The sequence below is a fragment of the Lemur catta genome, chromosome 6, assembly GCF_020740605.2.
Source record: "Lemur catta isolate mLemCat1 chromosome 6, mLemCat1.pri, whole genome shotgun sequence".
Classification (NCBI taxonomy): domain Eukaryota; kingdom Metazoa; phylum Chordata; class Mammalia; order Primates; family Lemuridae; genus Lemur; species Lemur catta.
The window spans coordinates 90,052,660-90,072,302 of record NC_059133.1 but is presented as its reverse complement, the minus strand read 5'-3'; positions in this window follow the sequence as shown (position 1 = coordinate 90,072,302).

Below are 19,643 nucleotides of genomic sequence, written 5' to 3'. Positions count from 1 at the left end.
TTATCTATTATGATGGAAAAATTCTAAAACTCATAGTAACATTATCAAGAGATACTAACATTTGTCATTAATTATTCTGAGAAATTACTACAGTTTCACCTTATTGTAGCTGGCACAAAATCAATCATGCCTAACTTATCTTCTCGATTTATCTTCTTTAGGGCTTAAATTCTTGCATTTAATTTTATTTTTTAAACATATTATTTAATTTTCCAATTTCCTTTAATGAAAATAAATGTCTCTGAGAAGGATAAAACATTAATCAATTTTTAAATAGATCAGCATGCCATAGATTAAAATATTAAATAACTATTTATTATAGTGTTCATTGATTCATTCTCCATCATGACTAATTGTATGCATTTTAATGAAAATATTTGTTTTACATGATTAAAGCTGTCTTACTAAGAAGAGAGACAAAAGTAATTTCAAAAAAAATTCCCCTAAGTAAAAAATAGTGAGGAAAAAAAAATAGACGTTTAATGCAAAAGTTAAAGGACACATGAACATCAAGACAAAAACTTTAGGGGAGAGTGGGGCAAGACGGAGGACTAGAAGCAACCCATGCATGCTGCCTTCAAAAAGAGGATAGAAAGTTGCAGGCAGATGCCTACATACAGGGGGCTCTTCTTGGAAAGGACACTGTAAAACTTGGGAGAAGCAACGTGAGATAGTCAGATTGAAGGAGAAGGTGACAGACCAATTCATTCTGCAAGATCAAAGAGAACTTTGGGGTAGCATCTATACCTGGGGAAAGACAGGAGGAGAGAACCCTGGGGCTCCACATTCATGCAACAGTTATCACAGCTGGAGCTGTGAAGTGTATCCCTCCATCACTACAGACCTCTAGACTGATCAGGGAGATTCCTGGATTTTGCACAGAGACATTGCACTGGAGAATGAGCTCAGACGGCATCCCATAGCTCCTGAATCAGAGTTTCTGCAGCTGATGTCACTCTGAGCTTTCAGGTGTAGGCACCAAATCTGCACAGAGCTTGGCTTTCAAGCAATAGCCTTCACTGCACACCTGCTGGTATGTGGAGTGAGTAGGAAAAGGATATGGTGTCCTGTGGTATTCCTTGTGACTGAGAGTCAAGCACCCCACCCTGCCAGTGCAAAAATATGAGCAGATACGGTTCCTTAGACATCACCTCGGAAGCCTTGGGCTACTGGAACTGGGGTAGGGTCATAACCCAAGTGGTCTGGTAACCCCATTATGCAGTTCCATCCCACTCTCCATAACCAAGGTGTTGATGCCCACCTCAGAGAGCTCATATTCCACTGTTCTCATGTCCCTAGTATTGCTCCCCACTCTCACAGCTCAACATGCATAGTCCCTGTGCCACTGAACATCACTATGCCAGTGCCAGAGTGCCCTCACAACTGTATTTCCCAGATGCTGGAACTGCAACTGACCACGTGGCTATGCATACTCAGTCCCCATGCCTGGGAACCATTCTGTGCCTGCAAGGCCCCACCCCTGTCATTCCCACTCCAGGGACTGATGCTAAGGTCCCACCCACACAGTTCCTGCCCTGCCACAAGAGCACAGTTATGCCCCCATGAGGCTCCAGCATGGACCCCAGAATGAGGCTCTGCCTCAGTGACTCCAGACCTCCTACTGGGCCCATAATAACACCCCTTGAGATTCTAGCATTGTGCCTGGACTCCAAGGCCCCACCACTGATTCTCCACCACTGCTGCTGGTACCATGTAAATGCTCCATTGCCCAGTGATTTACCAGGGACCCACAGCCTTGATCCACTAATAGACATGGACCTGATTTGAGCAAATGCCCACAACCCAGACACCAACAAACACTGCATAGATAGCCTTACTCAGTTGCCACTGTCACCTCCCTGGGGAGACCCCAGGAAGAGCAATCCCCGACACCAGCCTTTGTGGAGAAGGTTCCAACCAGCCCCCAACTCAGGCTTCAAACAACAATCTGCGGAACAACCCACCACTTTGCACAAAAATCATCTAGCACTTGGTTGAAATGTGACTATCACAGGGCAACAAGACAAAACAGAAGGGCTATACTACAGGCTATCATTATGCCTGCCTCTCCCTTCCTGGGCCAACATTACAGACTAGGATGGAAAAGTGCCATCTAGGGACTTAAACTTCTTCTCACTATATAGGATGATTAGTGAAACTAAGGGGATACACACTGTCAAAATCTATGTGATTAAGCAAAAGCATTCCTAAGGAGAAAATCCATAGCCTTAAAGGCCTACATCAAAAAGACAAAAAGATCATAAAGTAACAACCTAATGCCACATATTAAGGACCTAGGAAATGAAAAACAGACCAAACTGAAAGCCAGCAGAAGAAAAGAAATATTAATAACAAATCCCACAGCAGAACCAAATGAAATGGAAAACAAACAAACAAAAATACAAAAGATTTATGACACAGAAACTTGGTTCTTTGAAAAGAAATAGTCAATGGAACTCTTGCTAGATTAACCAGGAATAGAAGAGAAAGGACCAAAGTAAGCTCAATCATGAATCAGAAAGACAATATAACAACTGATACCACAGATACAAAATATCATCTGTGAATATGAAAATCTCTACTCATGTAAACTAGAAAACGTAGAGGAAATGAACAAATTCCTGGAAACATGCAACCTCCCAAAACTCAGTTAGAAAGAAATAGAAATCCTGAACAGACTAATAATAAGCAATGAGATTAAAGCAGTAATACAAAATGTCCCAACCAAAAAAACCCTTACACCAGATGGATGCACAACACAATTTTACCAGACCTACAAGGAAGAACCACTGCCTATCCTACAGAAATTATTCCATAGCATGGAGAAGGAAGGAATCCCCTTTAACGCATCTATGAAGCCAGTATCACCTTGACATCAAAACCAGGAAAGGACACAACAAAAAGAGAAAACAACAGATCAATATCCCTTAAGAACATACATGCAAAAATCCTCAACAAAATTCTAGCAAACCAAATTTAATAGCACAGCAAAAGATAATGTACCATGACCAAGTAGGCTTCATCCACTGGGATACAAGGATGGTTCAACATATGCAAATCAATACATGTGATTCACCACATAAACACAAACAAAAACAAAGATCATGTGATCATCTCCATAGATGCAGAGAAACAATTTGACATATCCAGGACCCTTTCATGATAAAAACACTAAACAAACTAGGCATAGAAGGAACATGTCTCTAAATTATAAAAGCCATAGATAAGAAACCCACAGCCAACATAATATTGAGTGGGGAAGAGTTGAAAGCATTTACCCTAAGAACTGGAAAAGGAAAAGTGTGTCAACTGTCACCATTTCATTCAACAGAGCACTGGAATTCCTAGCCAGAACAACCAGGCAAAAGAGAGAAATAAAGAATATCCAAAACAGGAAATGGGAAGTCAAAATATTGCTTTTTGCTGATGATATAATCTTGAATCTAGAAAACCCCAAATACCCAACAGAAATCTCCTATAATTGATAAATAAATTCAGCAAAATTTCAGGTTACAGATTCAATGTATACAAATCAGTAACATTTCTATATACTAATAACAATCAAGCTGAGAGACAAATCGGGAACTCATTACCATTCCCAATATCTACAAATAAAATGAAAGTCTTAGAAATATACTTAACAGAGGAGGTGAAGGATCTCTACAAAGAAAATGCTAAAACACTGAGGAAAGAAATTGCATATCATTTGAAGAAATTAAAAACATCATGTGCATGGATTGGTAGAATCAACATTGTTAAAATACCCCTACTACTCAAAGTTATTTACAAATTCAATGCAATCTCCATCAAATTACCTACATCATATATCACAGATCTAGTAAAAATATTTTTATGCTATATTTAAAACCATAAAAAGAGCCATAATAGCCAATGCAATCTTAAGCAAGAACAAATGTGGAGGTATCACATTACTAGACTTCAATTATACTATGAGGCTATAGTAATCCAAAACAACATGGTATTGGTACAAAAATCTAGACATAGACACATGGAACAGAAAAGAGAACCCAGATATAAAGTCATCTACCTATAACCAACTGATTTATGACAAAGGAATCAACAAGATACACGGGGGAAAAGAACCACCATTCAATAAATGGTTTTGGGAAAACTGGAGAGACACATGCAGAAGAAAATAGGATGCCTATCTCTCATGATATACAAAAATTAACCCAAGGTAGATAAAAGACTTAAAAGTAAGGCAGGAAACCATAAAATTTCTAGAAGAAATTGTTGGAAAACTCTTCCAGAAACTGGTCTAGGCAAAGAATTTATGATTAAGATCACATAGGCAACAAAAGTAACAAAATAAATCAATAAATGTGACTTGATAAAATTAAAATGCTTCTGCATAGTCAAGTAAATAATCAACAGAGTAAATAGAAAACCAACAGAATGGGAGGAAATATTCACAAACTATACATCTGATAAAGGGTTAATATGCAGAATCTACAAAGATCAAGCAAATCAGCAAGAAAAAGGCAAACAACCCCATTAAATAGAGGGCTAAATATATGAACTCAAGTTTTGCAGTATAAGATACACAAATAAGATCATACATCTGAAGAAATGCTCAACATCACTAATCATCACAGAAATGCAAATTAAAACCACAATGACATATCACCTTACCCTTTTCAGAATCGTTATTATTAAAAAATCAAAAGACAATGGATGCTGGTGTGGATGCAGATAGAAGAGAACGTTTATACACTGGGTGGGACTGCAAATGAGTAAGACCTTGATGGAAAACAGTACGGAGATTCCTCAAAGAAATAAATTTAGACCTACCATTCAACCCAGCCATCCTACATTGAGTGTCTACCCAAAGGAAAAGAAGTAATTTCATAACAAAGACACCTGTACTTGAATGCTTAAACAGAATTCACAATCACAAATATGTGCAATGAACCTAAGTGCCCATTCAGGGTTTCTATTCAGGAAAACCTATTCAGGAATTCTATTTCTTCCTGGTTGATTCTGGGAAGGCTGTATATTTCTAAAACTTTGTCCATTTCCTCCTCATTTTCCAATTTGTGTGCATAAAGATTTTTGTACAATTCATAGGTGATATCATGTATCTCTGTGGCATCGGTTGTGATTTCTCCTTTTATGTTCCTGGTGGAGGTTATTAGAGATTTTTCTTTTCTGCTCTTGGTTAGTCTAGCCAGATGTGTGTCTATTTTGTTTATTTTTTTAAAGAACCAACTTTTTGTTTTATTAATCTCCCTTATGGTTTTTTTGTTGTCCTTTTCATTTAGTTCTGATTTACTCTTAATAATTTTTCACCTTTTGTTGGGTTTGGGGTCGGTCTGTTCTTCTTTCTCCAGCTCTTTGAGTCTATTCATTAGGTTGTCTATTTGTAAGTTTTCTGTCTTTTTGATATAGACATTTAAGGAAATGAATTTTCCTCTCAGGACTGCTTTAGCTGTGTCCCACAGATTTTGATAAATTGTGTCTCCTTTGTCATTTAATTCAGAGAATCTTTTGATTTCTGTCTTGATTTCTTCATTTATAAAATAATCATTCAGGAGAAGGTTGTTTAACTTCCATGACTTTGAGTAGGAATGAGAATTTCTGTTAGGGTTAATTTCTACCTTTATTCTGCTATGATCTGAGAAGATGCATGTTATAATTTCTATTTTTTTTTTAAATTTTTAAGACATGCTTTATGTCCTAGGATACAGTTAATCTTAGAGAATGTCCCATGAGCTGATGAGAAGAATGTATATTCAGTGGATTTTGGGTAGAATGTCCTGTAGATGTCAGTCAAGCCCATTTATTCTAGCATTCTATTTAAGTCCATTATTTCTTTGTTTATTTTTTGTTTGGAGGATCTGTCCTGTACTGTCAGCAGTGTGTTAAAGTCTCCAGCTATTATAGTATTGTTATCTATCATTTGGTCCCGATCAAGTAGGGTTTGCTTTATGAATCTGGGTGCACCTAAGTTGGGTGCATATATATTAAGTACAGTTATGTCTTCTTGTTGAATTGTACCCTTCACCAGTATATAGTAACCATCTTTGTCTTTCATTACTTATGTTGATTTAAAAACTAAGTTATCAGAGATTAAAACCTCTTGAGTAGTTTTACATCCATGGGTCTTTCTTCTGCTGGTCCGTGTGTAACTCTGTTTTGAGAACTTCTTGGAGAGCTTGTCTTGTCTTGGTGAATTCTCTGAGTTTTTATATATCTGAGAATGTCTTAATTTCTCCTTCATATATAAAACTTAGCTTAGCTGGGTACAAGATTCTAGGCTGGGCATTATTCTGTTTCAGAAGAGTGAGAATGGGGCCCCAATCTCTTCTTGCTTGTTAGGTTTCAGTTGAGAAATCTGGCGTAAGTGGAATGGGCTTTCCTTTGTATGTTACTTGTTTCTTTCTCCTTACAGCTCAAAGAAGGGCCCCTTTAGTGGATATTTTGGTCAGTCTGATGACTACGTGACGTGGTGTTTTCCTATTTGGTGTGAATCTCCCAGGGGTTCTTTGAGCTTCTTGAACCTGTATATCTAGAGTTTTGGCAAGGCCTGGGAAATTTTCCTCAATTATGTCTTCAAATAGCTTATCCAACCCTTGCTTATTGTCTTCTTCACCCTCAGGAATGCCGATAACTCTCACGTCAGGCTTCTTCACATAATCCCAGATTTCTTGTAGACTCTGGTCTTTTCTCTTATTTCTTTGCTCCATCTCTGTGACTGACTAATTGGAAATTGTTATCTTCGATCTCTGAGATTCTTTCTGTGTTTGTTCTACCCTGCTCTTGAGACTTTCCACTGTGTTTTGTAGCTCCGTGAATAAATTCTTCATTTCCAAGACTTCAGTTTGATTTTTCTTCAATATTTCGTTTCCTTTAGTGAATTTTCTTCCAAATCCTGGATTTCTTTTTGTGGTTTATTTGTGTTAGTTATCCATTTTTTCTTGCATAATATTCAGCTTATTTATGATCCATGTTTGAAATTCTTCCTATGACATGATGGTACTTTGAATCTAGCTTGTGTCAATTGGTAGAGAGCTGGTATTTCTCTTTGGGGGCGAGGTTTCAGCTTGATTCTTTATACTCCCAGAGATCTTTCGCTGAGCCCTTCCCATCTGGATCAATCCTTAGGTCCCTTCTGCCTGCTTTAACCTGAATATAGGCACACCATGCACGCTGAGCTTGGGCTGTGCAGCAGCCCAGGTGAGCTGCCTCCTCTGTCACTAGCGGGAGCCCTTCGCGTGTTGTTCAGGATTTTGCTGCCTCAGCTAGGGGGCTGCTCCTATTGGGTCCAGCCCCAGAGAATTAATTTGACCCAAAACTGGTTTGAGAGTCCCGTCACTGGACTGTTCTAATTGCAGACAGAAAGTCACTTTTTTCTTGCCTCTTCCTCTCCTGAGGTGGTTTTTGCCTCTCTCTTCGTGAAGGACAGTGGCTAGGGGGAGGCAGGGTGGCTGCATTCACCCAGCACCCTGGCTGTTGCAGCTCCCGGGGGTGATCATCCACCCTGCCCCAATGACCGCAAGGTCCATGCTCCGCTCCCTCGCGACTAGGGAAGCCCTCAGTGTTCACGCAAAGGCAGAGCTCCTAGTGGGGGACCACAGCCTAGGGGAGGGAGCTACCCAGGGAGCCGCCGGGTTCCCAGTTGCTCCGCAGCGGCTAGGCTGTGGACCCCCACAATGGCAGCTGCCAGCCCCGGTCACTGGCGCTGGGGGCGAATGTTCAGGGTCCGGCAGGGGCTGTAGGAGCCAGCATTGAGGGAGCCCAGCCGCCCGAGTAAAGGAGACAGTTCGGCATCCCCCAGGTGACTTTCGCTGCAGTCTAGCGCAAACCCTCTCCTGCCAGTTTCAGTTCACCTACAGGGCTCTGGGGACCAAAATGACTGCTGCTATTGTCTCCTCTCCACAGAACCCACGTCTCCCATGGTGATTCTGCACCGGCTTCAGGCAGATCCCTAATTGAGTGGGTGTGGAGGTCAGTGGGGAAACAAGCCTCTTTCCTGTGGGGCTGAACCCACCTCACTCGCTGGTGAGGCGGGTACAGCCATCCCACGCTCCCCTGTCTATTGTCCATCCCGCACACTCCAGATTTTCACCATCTGATTTCCCATTCACCTCAGTCTTTTCTTGCTCTCTGTGTTCCACGCTGCTTCTCCGTGGATTCACACTGCTGTTCTGGTGGGGGAGCTATCCTCTAGCGTTTTGGCAGACTGAGATCCATGCCTTCCTCTCCAGGAGCATGAATCCAGGAGGTCACCACCACTCCGCCATCTTTCTCTCCGTCCATCATTACTTGTTATTGGTTTATTCAGATTTTGAATTTCTTTCTGGTTCAATCGTGGTAGCTGTATGTGTCTAGGAATTTATCCATTTTTTCTAGGTTTTCCAATTTCTTGGCCTATAGTTGTTCACAGCAGTGTCTAATGATCTTTGGATTTCTGCGGTATCCATTGTCATGTATCCTTTTTTATCTCTGATTTTATTTATTTGGGTCTTCTCTCTTTTTTCTTTGTCTGACTAGGTATGTCTATTTTGCTTTTCTTTTTAAAAAATCAACTTTTGGTTTCATTGATCTTTTGTATACTTTTTGGTTTTAATTTTATTTATTTCTGCTCTGATTTTTATTGTTTCTTTTTTATTATTGCTCTTGTTTTTCTAGTTCTTTGAGACACATAGGTTGTTTGTTTGAAGTTTTTCTTCTTTGTTGATATAGGCGTTCATTGCTATAAACTGTCCTCTTACAATTGCTTCTATTGTATCCCATAGGTTTTGCTATGTTTTGTTTTCATTTTCATTGGTTTGAGAAAATTTTTACTTTCCTTCTTAATCTTTTCCTTGACTCATTGGTCATTCAGGAACATATTGTTTAATTTCCAGGTTTGTATATTTTCCAATTTTCCTCTTGTTATTGACTGCTAGTTTTATTCCATTATGACAAGAGAAAATAATTCAAATGATTTCAATGTTTTTGAATTTTTGAGACTAGTTTTGTGGCCTAAATATGGTCTATCTTTAAGAATGATCCAAGACAAGAATGTGAATTCTGCAGCTGTTGGATGAAACATTCTGTAAATATCTATTAGATCCATTTGGTTAAGTCCAGCGTTACATTGTTGTTTTTCTGTCTGGTTGATCTGTCCAATGGGGAAAGTGGGGTGTTGAGGTCTGCAACAATTTTTGTTTTGGGGTCTATCTCTCTTTAGCTCTAACAATATTTACTTTATATATGTGGCTTTTCTGGTATTGGGTGCATATATATGCATATATATTTAGAATTGTTATAGTCTCTTGTTCAATTGATGCTTTATCATTATATAATGACCTTCTTTGTCTGTTTTTACAGTTTTTATCTTGAAGTCTATTTTTCCTGGTAGAAGTATGGGTACTCTTGGTCCTTTCTGGTTTCTGTTTGCATGGAATGTCTTTTTCCATCCCTTTATTTTGTGTGTGTATCTTTATAGGTGAAGTGTGGTTCTTTCAGACAACATATGGTTGGTTCTTGATTTTTTTAATCCATTCAGCCACTCTAGGTCTTTTGATTAGAGAGTTTAGTCCATTTCCATTCACTGTTTTTATTGATAGGTAAGGACTGAAATGTTGTTACTTGATTTCTTGTTGTTTTATAGTTGTTTGCTTCTTCCAACCATCCTTCCTACATTCATCCATCCTTCCTTCCTTCCTTCCTTCCTTCCTTCCTTCCTGTCTGCCTTTGTTAACAGGTACAGTGAACATTATCTGGGTGATAGGCACACGTATAACCTGACTCAAGCATAAATAAATTGATATATGTAACCTAAGATATTTTCCCTCATAAAATTTTGAAATAATAAAAAAGTGATTTTCTCCGGTAGTGTGTTTTAATTTCTTGGTTTTTATTTTGTGTGTATCTTTTTTTCTTATTTAAGTTTAGCCTGATGTTTGCAAATACCACTTTATGAGAAATTATATTAAACATATTACAACTATGCTTATGAGGAAACACATAAGCAAAAAAAATTATAACAAATTCTAGACTGTATCCACTGCACTTTTTAACTTTTTGTTGTTTCCATCTGTATCTTTTCATACTATCTATCTCTCAAAAAGTTGTTGTAGTTATTTTTGATAGGTTTGTCTTTTAGTTTTCCTATTCAAGACAGAAGTGGTTTACACATCACAATTACAGCAATAAAGCAAGTGTATTTGCTGGACATTTCTATGCAGCCATCTTTCTCTGTCTTTCTCTCCAAATACACAATATACACAATATCTTGTGATTAACTATGGTCACTATGTTGTACCATAGATCTCTTAAATTTATTCCTCCTGTCTAACTGAAATTTTGTGTCCTTTGACCAACATCTCTCTAACTCCCCCACCCCAGCCTCCGGTGATCACCATTTTACTCTCTATTCCTATAAGTTCAACATCTGACACTCCATACGTCAGTGAAATCATGCAGTATTGGTCTTTCTGTGACTGGCTTATTTCACTTAACATGATGTCTTCTAAGTATATTCATGTTGTTGGAAATGATAGGACTTACTTCTTTTTTAAGGCTGAATAGTATTTCATTCTGTATATATATCATATTTTCTTCATCCACCCATACATAGATGAACACTTCAGTGGATTCCATGTGTTGGCTATTGTGAATAATGCTGTAGTAGACACGGGAGTGCAGATATCTCTGAAATGCATTGATTTCATTTCCTTTGGACATATACACCATAATAGGATTGCTGAATTATATGGTCTCCAATGCCCATTATGGTACTCTATATGACCATGTATACCCATTGCTCAGGTTCCATCATTAATAAAGTAAAAATATGTGGTGTTTTTTTTTCCATTCCTGAGACACTTCCCTTAGGATAATGGTCTCTAGTTCGATCCAAGTTGCTGCAAAAGGCATCATTTCATTCCTTGTGGCTGAGTGGTATTCTATGGTATATATTCATGTGTGTGTATATGTGTTTGTATTTGTGTGTGTGTGTGTATAAATACATTTTTTATCCACTCATCAGCTGATGGCCAGTTATGTTGATTCTATATCCTTACAATTATGAATTGTGCTGCAATAAACATATAAATACATTTTTTACAATTGTAATGACTTCTTTTCTTTTGGGTAGATATCCAGTAGTGGGATTGCTAGATCAAATGGTAGAGATACTTTCAGTTATTTGAGAAATATCTGTACAGTTTTCCATAGAGGTTGTCCTAACTTGCATTCCCACCAACAGTGTATAAGTATTCTCTTTTTACTGCATCACAGACAACATCTATTGTTCAACTTTTCTATAATGGCCATTCTGACAGGAGTGCTGTGGTAGTTCATTGTGGTTTTCATTTTCATTTTTCTGATGATTGGTGATGATGAGCATATTTTTAATATACTTATTGGCCATTTTTTTATCTTCTTTTAGAAAAAATTATGTTCATGTCTTTGGCCCATTTTTTAGTGGGTTGTTTGTTTTTTTGCTCGCTGATTTCTTTGAATTCCTGGTAGATTCTGGATATTAGTCCTTTGTCAGATTTGTAGTTTGCAAGTATTTGCTCTAGTTCTGTAAGTTTTCTATTAAATATTTACTCTGTTGATTATTTCTTTTGTTGTGCAGAAGCTTTTTGTTTGATTTAGTCTCATTTATTTATTTTTGTTTTTGTTGTATTTGCTTTGGGGTCTTAGTCATAAATTCTTTGCCTTAGGCCAATGTCCAGGAGAGTTTTTCCTAGGTTTTCTTCTAGAATTTTTATGATTCCAGGCCTTACATTTAAATCCCTAATCAATCTTGAGTTAATTTTTATATATGGTCAGAGATAGGAATCCAGTTTCATTCTTCTGTGTGTGGCTATCCAATATGAATGCTTGTTATTTCTTTCTTTTACTTAATTGCTCTGGCAAGGCAGCATATAGTTAATTATGTCACCATTTTCCTCTGCAATTATTACATAAATGAGTTCTTGGTACTAGTATAAGAAACCCATTGTTGTCCACACTTAATTGGCACTCTCAGGAAGTTTGACAAATATACAATTTTGATCTTTAAATCCCTCGCTTCTTTTTGACTTTTCAACCATTTTCTAAATTCAACCATTGGTTAGCATCTGCCTATATTGTTCCCTATATATATTGGTGAATTTAGAGAACATGAGCTAAGCTAACTTTGTCAAGTAATGCACATGTTTATTGTAGTTATATACGTATATAACTTAGGCACATTTTTAATGCACTTCTTTAGATATTTAAAAATTGGGAGAAAATCATAAGGTTTTTCTCAATGAAATGTATTATAAAACATTTCTATTACACTTTCCTGTTCCCAAGGTGCGAAATGCATAGGTATGCATGGGACTCTCGAACATTGGCAGAGAGAAGACATTTCAGTCTCTCCTTCCCCTAGGACACTATAAAACTTTCATCTGGTTGGAAATGTAGGTATATTTGAAGATCATCTTGACAAAACTTGATAGTGTTGTTCCTAAAATTTCTTCAAAATAACATTGGGGGATGAGATTGGGGTTCTTGACCAATATGAATCAGAATAGTAATTGCAACTTGATTTCACTAATGAAAATGCATAATCAGTAAAAGCTTACTCTTATTTATTTTTTATATATGACATGGATTGAACCTGTCAAAACCTTTTTTAAAATGCAAATAGATGTCTTTAATATATGATTGAATTAGTTAAATCAGATTATATTTTTCTGCCTCTCTAAAACTATTTTGTTGAAACAATGGATTTAGATGAAGGAAAGGAGAAGGACAATTTTTAGAGATTGAGTCCTCTTGGAAGTCATATTTTGTTGAATATTTGGGAAGAAAGATATAAAAAAATACATATATCAATAATTTATTATGGTTATGCTTTACTTTAAGGGCCATCTGGCATTATATTACTTATTCCTCAGAGCAGCCTATTAGGTAGCCACTATTATAGTCATCATGACACAGGTGATTGAACTAAAGCATAATGTTTTTGTAAAAATAACTAAGATTCAGTGAGTAATTATGTCTCAGAATGTGCTATCTAAATGCTTTTGCAAGTGCTATTCAGATAATCCTCAAGTCACCTTATAAATGAGATATTTTTTCTCCATCTTTTACAAGGGAAGAAATTGAGCCAGAAACGTTTGTTAATAGGTCACATAGCTAACAGGGTGCAGCTTGAATTCACACCCAAGTAACCTGGTTCTATTGCCTATGTCCTTAAACTTTATACTGTAGTGTTTACTTCCCATTTGTACATTGGTCAAAGACTCTGGTAAAAGCATCCTATGTAATATCCTTAAGCACTATATAAGACTACTCCACAAAATCGTTTGAAATGAAAACTAAAAACGTAGGATAGAAAATAAAGAAATTACTAAAGGTTTTTTCATATTTCTATTTTTCTTTTATAAACAAATATCTATCTCATGAAACATGAAAAAAAATTCCTATGGCTAATATGGTAGATTAGATTATTTTTCAGTAAATCTATATTGCCTCCCTCTAGCCACCATGCGAAGAGTATACTTTGCAGCAAAATGATGATGAGTTTGGCCATGTGACTTGTTTTGACAATATAATGTAATTGGGAATGTTATAGCATACTAGTTCTGAGCATATCAAGAAGCACTTTTCTGTCATCCCTGTGAGAGCTGCTAATCTTTACTATAAGAAGGTCATGCACAGGTAGCCCAGTGTTCTGAGAATAAGAAACTTTAAAAATATCTGTGCTAGCTGGGCACAGTGGCTCATGCCTATAATTGTAGCATTTTGGGAGGCTAAGGAGGCAGGATGGCTTAAGGCCAGGAGTTTGAGAGCAGCCTGCGCAACATAGTGATACCCTGTCTCTACAAAAAATAGAAAAATTATGTGGGCATGGCGGCCCATGCCTGTAGTCTCTGCTGCTTGGGAGGCTGAGGCCGGAGGGTCTCTTGAGGCCAGGAGTTCAAGACAAGCCTAGGCAATAGCTAAAAATAAAAAAATTAGCTCGATGTGGTGGTGTGCACTTGTAGTCACAGATACTCAGGAAGCTGAGGCAGGAGAATTGCTTGAGCCCAGGAGTTGGAGGTTGCAGTTAGCTATGATGATGCCACTGCACTCTAGCCCAGGCAACAAAGAGAGACCCTGTTTAAAAAAAATACAAAATAAAAAACTACTCAAAACAAACAGGTAGAAAACTGCTATAGTTAATGTACTATCATAATATAATACGAGCACCATTATTCAACATGAAGCATGTTTCATAGTCATAGATTTCTTATCCATACTGTTACTAAATTTTTAAGTAATTCATAAGTACCTAATAATACAAGTTCAACCTAGAATCGAAAGAAGTGGAACTAAACAATGATAAACGGTAATCAAACACTTCTCTCTCACAGCTTATCACACAAGCAGACACATCAGTGAACCTAAGGAAACATTTAAACTGGATAATAAACCGACACAAGTACACACCACACACACTCAAATATATACTCTATACTAATACAGAATATTCATATTTTTAAGTTTACATGGAAATTTCCCAAAACTACAATATATTCTCATATACCGAAGAACATTAATGTAAATTATGGAAATGTGCTATGAATACAGTACCACTAGCCAAACTTGGCCAGTGGATACTTGAAATGTAGATAATTCAAATTTACTGTTAACTAAAAATCAATAACATTTAAAGTCAGTTTCTCAGTCACACTAGCCACATTTAAACAGAGACGTAGACACATCCAGCTTCACAAAAATGCTCTGACTACAGTTTACTAAAATAGAATATAAATAACCGAAACTTTGAAAACCTTATATGGTTTTTATTCAGTAATATATTTCTAAACAATTTAGGGGCCGAAGGAATTATCAGAGTAAATATTCTCAATTTTTATAAGAATTATAATGAAATAGAGCAAAACTCTTTCTTGTAAAAATTGATTACCTTAAATGCATATATTACCAAAAAAGCAGAAAATGAATTATCTCAGAATACATTCAAACAAATTAAAAACAGCAGATCCCGCTCTGCCCAGTGACAAAGTCCCCAGGCTGGGGGAGGGGTGCTGCCCAAAACCAAAACTGTAGAGCACTACAGTGTCTCCTGGTTGTAGATCCCAAAAATGGCAGCCACCCACCCACAAAGAGCTAGCACAGGGGGCTATCACTCAGGAGTTGGCAGATGCTGGTTGGGAGAGCTGAATCAACAGGATGCCTGCTGTCCCTTGTGCATCACAGTCCTACAATCTCAAAACTATTTGCTTTCTACACATCTGATAAAGGACTGATAACAAGAATCTATATAGAACTTAAGAAAATCAACAAGAAAAAATCAAACAACCCCATTGATAAATGGGCAAAGGACATAAACAGAAATTTTTCAAAAGAAGACAAAATAATGGCCAGCAAACATATGAAAAAGTGCTCAACATCTCTAATCATTAGGGAAATGCAAATCAAAACCACAATGAGATATCACCTAACTCCAGTGAGAATGGTCTTTATCAAAAAGGTCCCAAATAACAAATGCTGGTGGGGATGTGGAGAGATTGGAACACTCTTACACTGCTGGTGGGAATGCAAACTAGTACAATCCCTGTGGAAAATAATTTAGAGACACCTCAAAGAGCTAAAAATAGAAATACCATTTGATCCAGCAATCCCACTACTAGGCATCTATGCAAAGGAAAAAAAGACATTCTATAATAAAGACATCTGCACTTGAATGTTTATAGCAGCACAATTCACAATTGCAAAGATGTGGAAACAACCCAGGTGTCCATCAATACATGAGTGGATTAATAAAATGTGGTGTACGTATACCATGGAATACTATTCAGCTACAAAAAACAATGGTGATCTAGTAACTCTTACATTACCATGGGTAGAACTTGAACCCATCCTTCAAAGTGAGGTATCACAAAGATGGAAAAACATGCACCACATGTACTCACCATCAAATTGGTACTAACTTACTAACACTAAGGTGTTCATATGGTAGTAAAACTCACTGGGTGCTGGTGAGGGGGGTGGGGTCTGGTAAACTCACAACTAATGGAAGCAGAACACACTATATGGGGGAGGGAAAGGCTTGTAGTCCTGGCTTGGGTGGGCAAAGGCATTACATGTAACCAAAATATTTGTATCCTGAATAAATTAAAAAAAAATTTAAAGAGTTACAGTTTAAGTTAAGGAGTAAAGTTAATTTATTATTGAACGAAGAAAAAAATTTTATGAATTTAGTGTAGACTAAGTGTACAGTGTTTACAATGTCTGCAATAGTATGTAGTAATGTCCTGGGCCTTCACACTCACTCACTACTCATTCACTGATTCACCAGGAGAAACTTCTATTTGTGCAAGCTTTATTTATGGTAAGTGCCCTGTACAGGTATACCATGTTTTATCTTTTACACCATAGTTTTTAGTGGCCTTTTTCTATGTTTAAATATGTTTAACACACAAATATTAACACTGTGTTACAATTGCATATATTATTCAGAATAATAGCATGCTATACAGGCTTGTAGCCTAGAAGCAAGAGGTTATAGGGTATAGGCTAAGGATTCAGGAGGTTATACCATCTGGTTCATAAAAATATACTGTATGAGGTTCACACAGTGATGAAATAACCTAACAATGCATTTCCCAGAATGTATCCCTGTCACGAAGTGACACATGACTGTATAAATTTGTTTAATTGAAAGTACCAAGTGGATGCTTGTCAGCATAATAGATATCAATACTACAAATTTAAAAAGAAGACATTAGTGAATTTTATATTATTTGACATTTTTAATGTTGGTTTTGTTGTTCTAATTCTATAATGTGACCAATAGAAATGATTAATTTAGTTTATGAACATGTAATTATATGTAAATATAAATAAATTTACTTCTAATAGAAATACATAAAACATGATCACAAGTATATGTATCAGATTATTAGTTTATGAAAACATATTAAAATATAAGTAACAGAAATACATACATACCTAGCCAGTATTAGCCATTCTCCAGGAAGACTCAAATAATTGCTCTGATTCCAAGGACATAAATATGGATTTAAATTCCATTTTGGTAGATTTAGAAAGCTGAAGATTGAGTTTTTCTGAAATCAATCTTTAAGAGGTTTCATGGAATAGCCTTTGGAATTATAAATAATAAACATTCTCCCTTTTCTTGATATGAAATGAGGAATGATGAAAAGATTTCCATTTGATATAAACTAGATAAAGTTATTCCTTTATGTTTGTGTGTCATTTAACCTGTATTTTAAAAGTCTACTTTTTTTGCCCTACCCATTTTTAGTTAGGTGGCCTTTTTTAAAATTGGTGTTACCTCCTACATAGTTTAACTCAGGCTTTAGTCATTTACAACTAATATTTCTATTAAAATATAGACAATTCATTATGATTGGAGAATGAATCAGTGAACAATACTGAGTAGCTATTTAATATTTCAATTTCTGCCATGGTAATATAGTTCAATATTGTTTGATATGTTATCCTTCCCAGAAACATTTAGTTTTTAAGATAAATCTGATTAACTTATTTATAAAGTATAAAACTGAATGTGAGAATTTTAGGTGATAAGTAAAAGAAATGAAGATGATAAGTTTGAGAATCTAAGTTTGGGAATCGATGTCATATTGATTACAATAATGTTGAAAATGTAGCAATTCCTTAGAATAATTAGTGACCAATACATTAAATTCCTACTAACAATGTGATTATGGCTTAAAATTATTTTCATTATAATAGCAATTATATTAATAAGAGCATAAGGAAAAGAAGTATGCAATGCCAAGTTTTAGTGACCTTGTCTAAATGTAGAACATGAACACTTAAGATACTGTTAACAAGGCCTAAGATTTTAGTGTTTGTGATTGAGATGGAGAAACTTAACTGCATGGCTAGTCAAGCCTCTGTTCTCCTCCATATTGTCCAATATGAAAATAATTTCTAGAGGCACTTGAAAATGGACAAACTAAACAACACTAGAAGCCCAAAGTCTCCTATACTCTGGAGGTGTGTGATGAGATCAACTGAATTCAGAATAGCCCAAGCGTAAGAATTTCCTGTTCAGACCCTGAAGTGACACATTGATGAGAAATCTACCTTCTCTGCTCTTGCCTCTCTTTGAGCCTTCACAGGGGACTCTGCGAAGATCACAGACGTTTCTTCTTTCTTATCAGGAGTGGCCTGGTCTCTACACTAAAAGCTGAAGGACGTTCTGGGGACAGAAGGTATGCGCTGATATTCTCCTCTATCTCTACCAGTTCATCTCACTTAGTGGGAAATTATAAATACTGGGATAATATCAGAGTGGAACATTGGTGCTTTTACTTGAATAACTGAGGTTGACAAATAAGCCTAAAGTATAAAATATGTTTAAAAGGATTTTCTCAAATACTCAAATTATTGCCAGTGGAGAATTAATCAAGAACTTATCCTCATGAGATTAGGTTTGGTAATCAAAACTATTTAAAGTGAAACCCATAACAATCATGACAATTAGTGTTGGATTTTATAATCAGTACAGATCTAACAATATTTTCTATTTAGCCCAGCCTTTAGAAATAGATGTTTAAAATAAATACTTCAAATTATGTATACCGAATGTAATTTCCCATTTATGTTTTTAGACTAAATGCAGGCAGTTTTACTTTGGGTAAAATATGAATGAGATAACTAATAAAATGTAAATCTAAACTTAATTATAAACAATTGAAAGACTTAAAAAATATTTGAGCAAAACATTGCAACAAAAAAATGATATAAGAGACTCCTATCTGATGAGTTATTTTACATGCTCTAATATGAACCAGATATAACAATGGAGCAATTGTAATAAAAATAATAAAATACTAATAATTTGAAAGCTTATAATTGCTATGTATGTTAAGTGTTTTACGTACATTACACTTTATAAATTATTTTTTCCATTCTAGATTAGTAAACAATGTAACTAGATACTAGGTAACTTTCGAGGGTTGCACATTATAAATTTCAATGCCACATGTAATTCTAGATCTCAGTGACTGGGGAGCTCATTGACTATGTTATCCTATTACGTTATCTAAATTATCATATTTATTTACACAATGAAAGTGCCTTATGATTTTGACACCATAGGGTCTTTCTTAAAGTTTAAGTACAAGTGTAAATCATTAACTAAAAGTATTTTAACGTTAAGAAATTACTATATGTTCTAATATTACTACTCCATCTGATAGCACTCAATTGTTCATGATTAATGAATTGTGACTGTGTCTTTGAATTAGTGCATTATTTCCAATACAGAATTTTAATAATTTAACATGCATATTCTAAATGATGTTAAAATGTTTGTGACTTTAATAAAGTCAGATCTCACTTTAATAAAGATATTTGTATTTATGAGCTTCTATTCCTCACTAGTTTATTATTTTTTATTGCTCCAACCAATAATATTATGTCAAATGTAGTTTACGTTTTTTGAAAATTACTTGCTCAATTATAAGACTTTGTATAAAGCTTTAAGGAAATTAGTATCAGACTTTTACATTGTTCACCTGCAAAATGAATGTTGTTACTCAGCCCCCAATACACCCCAGTCTGATTACTCCAGGGATCTTATCATTTAATAAATCATTTATTAACTTATTAAGCACAGTTATCACAGAGTACAGTCTATAAATCACACA